The following is a 13954-nucleotide window of genomic DNA, read 5'->3' on the forward strand; positions in this document are numbered from 1 at the left end:
GTTGGTGGAAGCGCTCGAGAATATGTTGACACTGGAGGTTATCATAGCCAACGCCGGACGCCCAAAATATGTAAGTTTTCTTTAAAATTATACTCCATCTCTTACTAAATTTTGTACATGTCGATGAGAGCCGCGTACGCAACCTCAACTTTAATTAAAATTTTAATATTGTAGTTCTTTGGTTGAAATAATTCAGTACTTGTTTTCCGAACTTTTATTTTGTGAACATCTTTTTTAAGAAATAGTATAAGTAGGAAGCAATATTATGCAAGTAATCAATGAGGCTAACTTGAATATTCATCAAACTAATTTAAGCTAAAAAAATCGTCATACTTTGAAATATTGGTGAAAATTATATTTTTATAAAGCCCAAAAATCTAGAAATGTATCTTAACCATCATATACATAAAACATTAGTGTACATAATTGTCAAGTTTCGAACAACTAATTCTCATTATCTCAATTTGACCCACTTTGGCCCACATTTCATATCTTAACCACCATTGAAATATGTGGTTGGTCATCTTCCGGAACCGAAAGATCGAAGTTGGGAGTGCGTTCGCCTGCGTTGACTCTGATATACCGTTCATGGTTATGGTTTTACGAGTTATCACTATAATAACCCGTTCACCAACAATTGGCGGAGATGAACTCGTCAAGTTGAGAGAAATAAAGTGTTAAAACTCCAGACAAATAATAATTGAATTTTTGTTTCAACTAGATTACCGCGAGTAAATCGTGTAGGACGTTGAGAACTTGCTCGGGCATGGGCAGCTCATTTCTAAAGTAGAATCCTGACACCATGTCGGCGGTGGCCAGCGTCATCGGTACCGCAACCTCAACTTATTTTTCATTGAATATTTTTATGTCTGAGGCTTGCTCGATTGGTATAGCTACAGTCGAGTTATCTAATGCACAACGGATGCTATACATTTCTTGCAAGTTAGTAGGAAGCAATACTTCCTACTACCAATGGGTGGTTTTTTTTTTTGTAGTATAAGTAGGAAGGTATTCTACAATGTTATTTTGATCATTTACATACGAGCAAAAATGGAGGCTGACAATTTGCCTGTCCCATGGCTCAAACTTTTCTCAAAACTAGATCAATCTGCTTTGAGAAATTGGAGTTGTGCTTTTCCGAGCATCATGGAGATACTACAGATCCGTAACTACCGAAGGTGGGTGAAGGGTGCTTTGAAAAAGCTTCGAGGAATTAGTAGGGAAATTTCATCTGCGGATCCCGCTGATCTCTTAGAAGAGAGGGATAAAAATACGGGAATTCTCCTCAAAGAAGTTGATATGTTGAAAATGATGAACAAAACGGTCTACATCATGTGGTGTTTTGAAAGATTTAATCAGTTGGTGGAAGCGCTCGAGAATATGTTGACACTGGAGGTTATCATAGCCAACGCCGGACGCCCAAAATATGCAAGTTTTCTTTAAAATTATACTCCATCTCTTACTAAATTTTGTACATGTCGATGAGAGCCGCGTACGCAACCTCAACTTTAATTAAAATTTTAATATTGTAGTTCTTTGGTTGAAATAATTCAGTACTTGTTTTCCGAACTTTTATTTTGTGAACATCTTTTTTAAGAAATAGTATAAGTAGGAAGCAATATTATGCAAGTAATCAATGAGGCTAACTTGAATATTCATCAAACTAATTTAAGCTAAAAAAATCGTCATACTTTGAAATATTGGTGAAAATTATATTTTTATAAAGCCCAAAAATCTAGAAATGTATCTTAACCATCATATACATAAAACATTAGTGTACATAATTGTCAAGTTTCGAACAACTAATTCTCATTATCTCAATTTGACCCACTTTGGCCCACATTTCATATCTTAACCACCATTGAAATATGTGGTTGGTCATCTTCCGGAACCGAAAGATCGAAGTTGGGAGTGCGTTCGCCTGCGTTGACTCTGATATACCGTTCATGGTTATGGTTTTACGAGTTATCACTATAATAACCCGTTCACCAACAATTGGCGGAGATGAACTCGTCAAGTTGAGAGAAATAAAGTGTTAAAACTCCAGACAAATAATAATTGAATTTTTGTTTCAACTAGATTACCGCGAGTAAATCGTGTAGGACGTTGAGAACTTGCTCGGGCATGGGCAGCTCATTTCTAAAGTAGAATCCTGACACCATGTCGGCGGTGGCCAGCGTCATCGGTACCGCAACCTCAACTTATTTTTCATTGAATATTTTTATGTCTGAGGCTTGCTCGATTGGTATAGCTACAGTCGAGTTATCTAATGCACAACGGATGCTATACATTTCTTGCAAGTTAGTAGGAAGCAATACTTCCTACTACCAATGGGTGGTTTTTTTTTTTGTAGTATAAGTAGGAAGGTATTCTACAATGTTATTTTGATCATTTACATACGAGCAAAAATGGAGGCTGACAATTTGCCTGTCCCATGGCTCAAACTTTTCTCAAAACTAGATCAATCTGCTTTGAGAAATTGGAGTTGTGCTTTTCCGAGCATCATGGAGATACTACAGATCCGTAACTACCGAAGGTGGGTGAAGGGTGCTTTGAAAAAGCTTCGAGGAATTAGTAGGGAAATTTCATCTGCGGATCCCGCTGATCTCTTAGAAGAGAGGGATAAAAATACGGGAATTCTCCTCAAAGAAGTTGATATGTTGAAAATGATGAACAAAACGGTCTACATCATGTGGTGTTTTGAAAGATTTAATCAGTTGGTGGAAGCGCTCGAGAATATGTTGACACTGGAGGTTATCATAGCCAACGCCGGACGCCCAAAATATGTAAGTTTTCTTTAAAATTATACTCCATCTCTTACTAAATTTTGTACATGTCGATGAGAGCCGCGTACGCAACCTCAACTTTAATTAAAATTTTAATATTGTAGTTCTTTGGTTGAAATAATTCAGTACTTGTTTTCCGAACTTTTATTTTGTGAACATCTTTTTTAAGAAATAGTATAAGTAGGAAGCAATATTATGCAAGTAATCAATGAGGCTAACTTGAATATTCATCAAACTAATTTAAGCTAAAAAAATCGTCATACTTTGAAATATTGGTGAAAATTATATTTTTATAAAGCCCAAAAATCTAGAAATGTATCTTAACCATCATATACATAAAACATTAGTGTACATAATTGTCAAGTTTCGAACAACTAATTCTCATTATCTCAATTTGACCCACTTTGGCCCACATTTCATATCTTAACCACCATTGAAATATGTGGTTGGTCATCTTCCGGAACCGAAAGATCGAAGTTGGGAGTGCGTTCGCCTGCGTTGACTCTGATATACCGTTCATGGTTATGGTTTTACGAGTTATCACTATAATAACCCGTTCAACCAACAATTGGCGGAGATGAACTCAGCAAGCTCAGAGAAATAGAGTGTTAAAACTTCAGACAAACAATAATTGAATTTTTGTTTCAACTAGATTACTGCGAGTAAATCGTGTAGGACGCTGAGAACTTGCTCGGGCATGGGCGGCTCATTTCTAAAGTAGAATCCTACCACCATGTCGGCGGTGGCCAGCATCATCGGTACCGTAACCTCAAATTGTTTTTCATTGAATATTTTTATGTCTGAATCTTGCTCGATTGGTATAGCTACAGTCGAGTTATCTAATGTACAACGGATGGTATACATTTCTTGCAAGTTAGTAGGAAGCATGTCACGACCGGCCTTAATTAAGGATAATTAATCCGGGAAAACCATGACTGGGGAAGGGAAATTAAGAAGCGGGTTGAGAAAGGGGCGCATAAAAGAATATTCAAAGGACTTGAATACGCGTGAAATATCCCTTAAAAAAAAAAAAGGCATAGGTCGCATAAAAAGGGTACTCAAAGAACTTGTATACGCGTTATATTCCTTAAAAGGAAAAAGGCATCGTTAGGGGCTTGGCTAAAACATTATCAGAGTTTGCAACGGTAGGTGTAACTGAAATAATAAGTGTTTACAGCGGAATGCATAACTGAGATACATGTATGAAGACATGTATCCTTTCTGAGCCTACTTTAAGTTCGACAAAAACTCCACTCAGCAACACTTCATCGCCCATCACAACTCAACCTGCACAAACATAAACATACGAAGGGCTGAGTACAAGAGTACTCAGTGGGCAGTGCCAAGCATATAACATAATATCAACAACAAAACACAACATCGCATAAGAGGCATAAGTTTCTTTCAAATCCTTTGCTCATTAAACATTTCCAAATTCATAAATAGCATGAGCGCATTCTTCATCATTAACAATCATAAACACGCATCGTGTCGTGGAGAAGGCCTTCCCCAACGAACACGGGCATCGCGCCGTGAGGGGGAGCCTCCCTCAGCGGTCACGGCATCGTACTATTGAGGGAGGCCTCCCCCAATAGACGCTGTAACACTGGCATACTGGCATCGCGCCGCTAGGGAGGCCTCCCTTAGCAGACACGGGCATCGCGCCGTGAGGAAGGCCCTCCTCAGCGGACACGGCATCGTACTGTTGAGGGAGGCCTCCCCCAACAGACGCAAGCATCAATCACAGGCATAAACTTATCAGCGTAACGCATTCAAGCGTAAATAAGCGTAATCAAGCGTAAATCATTTAGCGTAAAGCATAATAAAGCATACCACACTTGAAGATCCAATTTGCATTTTAAATCATAACACTTGCATAGCATTTTATTTACGCGTAAGAAATTGCCCACCTGATAGCAAAGTTTTGCTAAGGTACTCTAACTCCTTGTGTAGTTCTTACTCTCGCGCTTGACCTTAATCACGAGAATATAAAATAAGACATTGCCTCGAGGAAAATTCTTAATTAATGAGAAAGCGTAATTTAACTATGCATGAATCTGGTATGCATGAACTAATCTTCTGAGCGATAATCGGGAATTCTACTATTAATCCTCGTTAATAGATTTAGCTAATTCTCGTCTAGCGCGGTCGAATAAAACTGTGATTCTTCTTTCCTCATCGGAATATTCTAGTCGTGAAATAAACCTCGCATTTGTACTTGATTGAAAAAGGACTAACTCGGCTTTAAACGAGGTGTGACCTTGTAGAAATTATCGGGTTTTTCGATAGAAACATCATTACTAGCGTAACCTCAAATAATTAATAGGCTCAAAAGAGAGTAGCCAATTAATTAAATAAACCAGTGGCTTTAAAGAAATAAAGGATAATAGTTTGCTTTAAAGTCCGAAGTCCAAAAACATTAATTAATAAACTGGGCGGCTCATTACTGATAAATAATTGGGCTCCATTTAAAATTGATACCGCTAGGCTTAGCTCAAAGGAGTAACTTTAGCTCAAGCTTTAAAAGAATTAAAGCCCAACTTAAAAAGTCTTCGACCCAAAACAATTAAAATAGGGGTCCAAATAATAATTAATGTGGACTGAAAAGAATTAATCTAGCTTACTTATTCAAATAAAATTGGCCACATGAAGAAATAAATAGGCCGGATGAATTTATTTGGGACATGGAATAAAAAGTCTATCACAACTTTACATCAGCCCAAACTTAAAACAATTCGAGCCCAATCTTTTAAAATCAAGCCCAAACTTTTTTAAATAATATAGCCCAAATGAAATAAATCATCCAGCCCATCTCCTTTAAAAATTTAGAGCCCAACAGTAAAATAATAAGAATGACCCAACTGTAATAAAATAAATTAGGCCCTACTTAAATTAAAATCAGAGGCCCATACAGTAATTAAAATCGGCCCAATTAAAAAAATAGAGGCCCAATTCGAATTAAAATGGAAGCCCAAGTCACTAAAATATGAAAGCCCAAACTCTCTCTCTCTCTCAAAATTCTCGGTTCTTCCCTTTTTCTCAAATCTCACAACCGACACTCTCTCTCTCAAACTCAAAGCAGAACACGCTCTGCTCTTCTTCTCGATTCAAAAACCAGTCGATCGGCCCTTCCCAGCTCGCTCGACGTCTTCTTCTCCGGCCATCCAGCCGCTTGCTCCGGTCGTCGTCATCTGTCGACGCGTCAAAGCCCCGGCGCCGTCCTCTTTCCTCCCCGCAGAGCCCCGAAATCGCGCCCTAGATCTGAATCGTCATCGTTGCCGCCGAAATTGGTCGGTTAGTCGCCGCCTGGGAGCGGCGTTGCTCCGTACTCTGACCATTCCAGCCACCGGCGACTGCTGCTGTTTCGCCGGAGTCGCGGCCTGGAGTTGCTGCTGTTGCTACTCTTTCGCCCGGAATCCGGCGAGCGGTCGCCGTCTGAGGTGGGCGATATTTTGGAGCGTTGTTTCTGTGTTCAAAACCCGGCGGAATCCCGTGCCTGGTTTGCACCCATCGTCGTTGACGTTCTGGGAGTCGGCGGCTTTACCGCGATTCTGATTCGGAGCGCCGGTTGGCTTCTCCTTCTTTGGCCGCTGTTTCTGTCATTCCTATGCAGGCAAGACTACGAGAGTTCGCTGCCCATCTTCTTTCCCCGTTCGGCAGTAGGTGGTTCGCTGCCCCTTTTCCCGTCTCTCTCTCTTTTTTTAAAAACTGAACTCTAATAATCTCTCTCCTCTCCTCCCAATTTTCGACAGAAAAAGAAAAAGGCAGCGGCTTGCCGCCGAGCCGTCTCCGGCCGTGAGCAGCCCCCGGCTGTTCTCACCCACTTCTATTCCGGCGAGTAGCAGCGAAAGCCGCCGCCGATCCTTGTGTTCACGGCTCAGCAGCCTCACAATCTCAGCCCTCTCCTCGCCGATCGACTGCAACGAAGGTCGCCACCTTCGACGGCCTCCTCCAACAACTCACACATCCCGACTCACAACAACAGCGTCAACAGCTTCATCTCAACACTCACGCCCACACACAATGCATAGATACTCCCTTTTCTTTTCTTTAACCAATTTGTGGTAATTCTAAAATGTAGTAGAAAGAACATTTTATGGAACTCATTTATCAGAAAAAGAACAAGGTATGCGTGCTGATTTCTGTGACATAATATGTGTGCGTATCCTCTGTGAATTGTGCAGTCCTAGTTAGTGTTGATTATGTACATGAACATGTCATCGGTGATGGTTTTCTTTATAAAATGAATGACTGATTTTGAGTGTATGTGTGAGTTGGTTTACCTCTTATGAAAATAAGTTGATTTCTCCAGGAGTGAGTTGCTGTAAATTGATGTTGGCTGCTGTGGTGTTTGAATCAGTGGATAGAAACTGAAATAAATTGCTTATTTGCTTAACAATTGCCGGATGAACTTAATCAAAGGAGAAGAAAGCATTGAAGCCAAGCATTACCTTGAGAGCTTCGGCTGAAACGAACTGGAATTGATCCTCTGAACTGGTGGATGAAAATGAAATGAGAGTGAATATTGCATTTGTTGGGTGGGGAGCAAGTGGTGGTGGAGTTGATAATTAAAGGTTTGGAGATATTGGAGATAGTGGTGGTGGTTGGCTGAGGGAGGAAAGCAAAAGGTTGGAGTGGTGTTGGTGGAGTAAATACGTGTACATCATTAACAAAAGATGGAAATAAAAAATTGTATTTAAACTTTAATTGATTGAAGAGCTTTTGCTTTTGTAATATACTAAACGATTTTCCCCAAGATGGGAACTAGCCTGTAATCTGTGAACTGTAAATAAATACTGGCTTCGATTTTCAATCATCGCATTTCTGTATCTTGCTTGATATCTTTTTCCTTGCCTGCTAACTTGATAAACTGTAATATAACTTAAATTAAATCCGTAGATTTAATCTGCGTTGCAGTCGGAATAATTCCTCGACTTCTAGTAAATAATAGAAATAATATTTCTATCGCATATAAATTAATAACTTGACTTTGCTAAGTCAGTTATTAAACTGGATAATAAATTATTGAATGACTCAATAATCATCGTCGCGTTTTTCTCATACTTTATAAAAGTATAAAGCTAAAATAATAACTCCGTTTCTGATAAAAAAAAAAAATCAGGACCATAAACTGGATTCATTTATAAAAATTGCATTTACTAATTTTAGTCATAATTAAAAGAGCGGGCTACTACATACTACCCCTCTTAACAAAAATTTCGTCCCGAAATTTGCATATCTCTGCTAAAACAGTTCGGGTATTTTTTTCTTTATCTTGTCTTCAAGTTCCCACGGGGTTTCTTCTTGACTGCGGAGCAAACCTAGACAGGTTGCAGAATTACTTGTCGTATTCAACCACAGATTTGTTTCCTTGCTTTAACTCGTAGAACTCAGCTTCTTTCTTCTTCCTATAGCTTTTCGGAATATATTTATCATATAATCATGTCTTAAAATCTTCCCAAGTATAACTTGCCCATTGTTCAGGTGTCAAAATTTTTCAACGTGCTTCCCACCAGAAGTCAGCTGATCCTGTTAGCTGGAATGAGACGCAAGATAGGCGCTCCTCATCAGTACAACGTAGAAAGTTGAAAATACGTTCCATTGCACGCACCCAAATCTCAGCTTCAGCCGGTTCACTTGTTCCGTCAAACGTAGGTGGATTTTGCCTTAAAAAGAGTTCTTCGACTCTCCTAGTCGGGGGCGGAGGGGATGGGTTATGTCCTTGAGCATCTTGTGGTTCTTCGGGTACAGCGTTACGGTTTCTGCGATTGTTATTGTTTCTCGCAGGGCGTCCTCTCTTAGGCGGCATTCTGGTAGCAAAGATGTGCCAATTAGTACACTCTAGCATAATCTAATACAAGTCTCTAAAGAATTCTTGTAAAGGTCAACTTATTCTAACTTGTAAACAAGTCATAACTCCAATGACAACATTGATGTAGTAAGCTTTAAGGGTCCTTAGCATCTCAAATCTATGAGTCATAACAATCCTTAAGCATATAATATCTCATCATCTAAATTGGATACTTAGGCATAAGTCATGGAGATTTATAGCGGCTATAAAATCATGAGCTTAAGAATTATTCTATACGTATCACTTATCTTGCTGCCTTTACTATAGCCATCAAAAGATACAATCTAATTTCTTCTATGTTTGCTTCTATGTTCTGTCGTAGTGGTGATCTCATATCTTAATAGCTCTATGTTCATATGGATTCATTCCATAGGCATACTTAATCGTGCTTGCGTAAATCATTTCATTCAGTAACAACATAACATAGCTATTAACAGTTACACACTTTGTCACTTTTTGTAAACATTATCTCAAAACTTGAAAGAGCTTACCATTCTGCTTCGTTGAGTGTGATGCGATGAAGTGCTGAGCTTTGTCGATTGAATTCTAGACACTTTAGTGATCCATTCTAAGTTTGGCTTAAATAACTCTTTGGCTCAGAGCAAACGAACTGCTCTGATACCACTCTGTCACGACCGGCCTTAATTAAGGATAATTAATCCGGGAAAACCATGACTGGGGAAGGGAAATTAAGAAGCGGGTTGAGAAAGGGGCGCATAAAAGAATATTCAAAGGACTTGAATACGCGTGAAATATCCCTTAAAAAAAAAAAAGGCATAGGTCGCATAAAAAGGGTACTCAAAGAACTTGTATACGCGTTATATTCCTTAAAAGGAAAAAGGCATCGTTAGGGGCTTGGCTAAAACATTATCAGAGTTTGCAACGGTAGGTGTAACTGAAATAATAAGTGTTTACAGCGGAATGCATAACTGAGATACATGTATGAAGACATGTATCCTTTCTGAGCCTACTTTAAGTTCGACAAAAACTCCACTCAGCAACACTTCATCGCCCATCACAACTCAACCTGCACAAACATAAACATACGAAGGGCTGAGTACAAGAGTACTCAGTGGGCAGTGCCAAGCATATAACATAATATCAACAACAAAACACAACATCGCATAAGAGGCATAAGTTTCTTTCAAATCCTTTGCTCATTAAACATTTCCAAATTCATAAATAGCATGAGCGCATTCTTCATCATTAACAATCATAAACACGCATCGTGTCGTGGAGAAGGCCTTCCCCAACGAACACGGGCATCGCGCCGTGAGGGGGAGCCTCCCTCAGCGGTCACGGCATCGTACTATTGAGGGAGGCCTCCCCCAATAGACGCTGTAACACTGGCATACTGGCATCGCGCCGCTAGGGAGGCCTCCCTTAGCAGACACGGGCATCGCGCCGTGAGGAAGGCCCTCCTCAGCGGACACGGCATCGTACTGTTGAGGGAGGCCTCCCCCAACAGACGCAAGCATCAATCACAGGCATAAACTTATCAGCGTAACGCATTCAAGCGTAAATAAGCGTAATCAAGCGTAAATCATTTAGCGTAAAGCATAATAAAGCATACCACACTTGAAGATCCAATTTGCATTTTAAATCATAACACTTGCATAGCATTTTATTTACGCGTAAGAAATTGCCCACCTGATAGCAAAGTTTTGCTAAGGTACTCTAACTCCTTGTGTAGTTCTTACTCTCGCGCTTGACCTTAATCACGAGAATATAAAATAAGACATTGCCTCGAGGAAAATTCTTAATTAATGAGAAAGCGTAATTTAACTATGCATGAATCTGGTATGCATGAACTAATCTTCTGAGCGATAATCGGGAATTCTACTATTAATCCTCGTTAATAGATTTAGCTAATTCTCGTCTAGCGCGGTCGAATAAAACTGTGATTCTTCTTTCCTCATCGGAATATTCTAGTCGTGAAATAAACCTCGCATTTGTACTTGATTGAAAAAGGACTAACTCGGCTTTAAACGAGGTGTGACCTTGTAGAAATTATCGGGTTTTTCGATAGAAACATCATTACTAGCGTAACCTCAAATAATTAATAGGCTCAAAAGAGAGTAGCCAATTAATTAAATAAACCAGTGGCTTTAAAGAAATAAAGGATAATAGTTTGCTTTAAAGTCCGAAGTCCAAAAACATTAATTAATAAACTGGGCGGCTCATTACTGATAAATAATTGGGCTCCATTTAAAATTGATACCGCTAGGCTTAGCTCAAAGGAGTAACTTTAGCTCAAGCTTTAAAAGAATTAAAGCCCAACTTAAAAAGTCTTCGACCCAAAACAATTAAAATAGGGGTCCAAATAATAATTAATGTGGACTGAAAAGAATTAATCTAGCTTACTTATTCAAATAAAATTGGCCACATGAAGAAATAAATAGGCCGGATGAATTTATTTGGGACATGGAATAAAAAGTCTATCACAACTTTACATCAGCCCAAACTTAAAACAATTCGAGCCCAATCTTTTAAAATCAAGCCCAAACTTTTTTAAATAATATAGCCCAAATGAAATAAATCATCCAGCCCATCTCCTTTAAAAATTTAGAGCCCAACAGTAAAATAATAAGAATGACCCAACTGTAATAAAATAAATTAGGCCCTACTTAAATTAAAATCAGAGGCCCATACAGTAATTAAAATCGGCCCAATTAAAAAAATAGAGGCCCAATTCGAATTAAAATGGAAGCCCAAGTCACTAAAATATGAAAGCCCAAACTCTCTCTCTCTCTCAAAATTCTCGGTTCTTCCCTTTTTCTCAAATCTCACAACCGACACTCTCTCTCTCAAACTCAAAGCAGAACACGCTCTGCTCTTCTTCTCGATTCAAAAACCAGTCGATCGGCCCTTCCCAGCTCGCTCGACGTCTTCTTCTCCGGCCATCCAGCCGCTTGCTCCGGTCGTCGTCATCTGTCGACGCGTCAAAGCCCCGGCGCCGTCCTCTTTCCTCCCCGCAGAGCCCCGAAATCGCGCCCTAGATCTGAATCGTCATCGTTGCCGCCGAAATTGGTCGGTTAGTCGCCGCCTGGGAGCGGCGTTGCTCCGTACTCTGACCATTCCAGCCACCGGCGACTGCTGCTGTTTCGCCGGAGTCGCGGCCTGGAGTTGCTGCTGTTGCTACTCTTTCGCCCGGAATCCGGCGAGCGGTCGCCGTCTGAGGTGGGCGATATTTTGGAGCGTTGTTTCTGTGTTCAAAACCCGGCGGAATCCCGTGCCTGGTTTGCACCCATCGTCGTTGACGTTCTGGGAGTCGGCGGCTTTACCGCGATTCTGATTCGGAGCGCCGGTTGGCTTCTCCTTCTTTGGCCGCTGTTTCTGTCATTCCTATGCAGGCAAGACTACGAGAGTTCGCTGCCCATCTTCTTTCCCCGTTCGGCAGTAGGTGGTTCGCTGCCCCTTTTCCCGTCTCTCTCTCTTTTTTTAAAAACTGAACTCTAATAATCTCTCTCCTCTCCTCCCAATTTTCGACAGAAAAAGAAAAAGGCAGCGGCTTGCCGCCGAGCCGTCTCCGGCCGTGAGCAGCCCCCGGCTGTTCTCACCCACTTCTATTCCGGCGAGTAGCAGCGAAAGCCGCCGCCGATCCTTGTGTTCACGGCTCAGCAGCCTCACAATCTCAGCCCTCTCCTCGCCGATCGACTGCAACGAAGGTCGCCACCTTCGACGGCCTCCTCCAACAACTCACACATCCCGACTCACAACAACAGCGTCAACAGCTTCATCTCAACACTCACGCCCACACACAATGCATAGATACTCCCTTTTCTTTTCTTTAACCAATTTGTGGTAATTCTAAAATGTAGTAGAAAGAACATTTTATGGAACTCATTTATCAGAAAAAGAACAAGGTATGCGTGCTGATTTCTGTGACATAATATGTGTGCGTATCCTCTGTGAATTGTGCAGTCCTAGTTAGTGTTGATTATGTACATGAACATGTCATCGGTGATGGTTTTCTTTATAAAATGAATGACTGATTTTGAGTGTATGTGTGAGTTGGTTTACCTCTTATGAAAATAAGTTGATTTCTCCAGGAGTGAGTTGCTGTAAATTGATGTTGGCTGCTGTGGTGTTTGAATCAGTGGATAGAAACTGAAATAAATTGCTTATTTGCTTAACAATTGCCGGATGAACTTAATCAAAGGAGAAGAAAGCATTGAAGCCAAGCATTACCTTGAGAGCTTCGGCTGAAACGAACTGGAATTGATCCTCTGAACTGGTGGATGAAAATGAAATGAGAGTGAATATTGCATTTGTTGGGTGGGGAGCAAGTGGTGGTGGAGTTGATAATTAAAGGTTTGGAGATATTGGAGATAGTGGTGGTGGTTGGCTGAGGGAGGAAAGCAAAAGGTTGGAGTGGTGTTGGTGGAGTAAATACGTGTACATCATTAACAAAAGATGGAAATAAAAAATTGTATTTAAACTTTAATTGATTGAAGAGCTTTTGCTTTTGTAATATACTAAACGATTTTCCCCAAGATGGGAACTAGCCTGTAATCTGTGAACTGTAAATAAATACTGGCTTCGATTTTCAATCATCGCATTTCTGTATCTTGCTTGATATCTTTTTCCTTGCCTGCTAACTTGATAAACTGTAATATAACTTAAATTAAATCCGTAGATTTAATCTGCGTTGCAGTCGGAATAATTCCTCGACTTCTAGTAAATAATAGAAATAATATTTCTATCGCATATAAATTAATAACTTGACTTTGCTAAGTCAGTTATTAAACTGGATAATAAATTATTGAATGACTCAATAATCATCGTCGCGTTTTTCTCATACTTTATAAAAGTATAAAGCTAAAATAATAACTCCGTTTCTGATAAAAAAAAAAAATCAGGACCATAAACTGGATTCATTTATAAAAATTGCATTTACTAATTTTAGTCATAATTAAAAGAGCGGGCTACTACAAAGCAATACTTCCTACTACCAATGAGTGGTTTTTTTTTTTTTTTTTTTTTTTTTTTGTAGTATAAGTACGAAGGTTTTCACACCGGAGGTTACCATAGCCAACGCCGGACGCCCAAAATATGCAAGTTTTCTTTAAAATTATACTCCATCTCTTACTAAATTTTGTACAGGCCGATGAGAGCCGCGTACGCAACCTCAACATTAATTAAAATTTTAATATTGTAGTTCTTTGGTTGAAATAATTCAGTACTTGTTTTCCGAACTTTTATTTTATGAACATCTTTTTTAAGAAATAGTATAAGTAGGAAGCAATATTATGCAAGTAATCAATGAGGCTAACTTGAATATTCATCAAACTAATTTAAGCTAAAAAAGTCGTCA

The 13954-nt window shown here is 39.7% G+C and overlaps 4 long non-coding RNA genes across 4 annotated transcripts; 2 read left to right on the plus strand and 2 right to left on the minus strand.

Annotated features, from left to right (window-relative positions):
• Positions 1-3791: 3791 nt before the first annotated feature.
• Positions 3792-7810, minus strand: LOC131004328 (uncharacterized). Its single transcript, XR_009094967.1, has 4 exons — positions 7238-7810; positions 7070-7156; positions 4697-4759; positions 3792-4073 (listed from the first exon to the last, which is right to left on the minus strand). It is a non-coding gene; the product is annotated as an uncharacterized LOC131004328 (long non-coding RNA).
• Positions 5660-7052, plus strand: LOC131004327 (uncharacterized). The gene is made up of 2 exons (XR_009094966.1): positions 5660-6449; positions 6539-7052. It is a non-coding gene; the product is annotated as an uncharacterized LOC131004327 (long non-coding RNA).
• A 1572-nt stretch (positions 7811-9382) lies between the features above and the next one.
• LOC131004330 (uncharacterized) lies at positions 9383-13401 on the minus strand. Its single transcript, XR_009094969.1, has 4 exons — positions 12829-13401; positions 12661-12747; positions 10288-10350; positions 9383-9664 (listed from the first exon to the last, which is right to left on the minus strand). It is a non-coding gene; the product is annotated as an uncharacterized LOC131004330 (long non-coding RNA).
• LOC131004329 (uncharacterized) lies at positions 11251-12643 on the plus strand. The gene is made up of 2 exons (XR_009094968.1): positions 11251-12040; positions 12130-12643. It is a non-coding gene; the product is annotated as an uncharacterized LOC131004329 (long non-coding RNA).
• Positions 13402-13954: the final 553 nt, after the last annotated feature.

Source organism: Salvia miltiorrhiza, unplaced genomic scaffold (assembly GCF_028751815.1).
Source record: "Salvia miltiorrhiza cultivar Shanhuang (shh) unplaced genomic scaffold, IMPLAD_Smil_shh original_scaffold_381, whole genome shotgun sequence".
Taxonomy (NCBI): Eukaryota; Viridiplantae; Streptophyta; class Magnoliopsida; order Lamiales; family Lamiaceae; genus Salvia; species Salvia miltiorrhiza.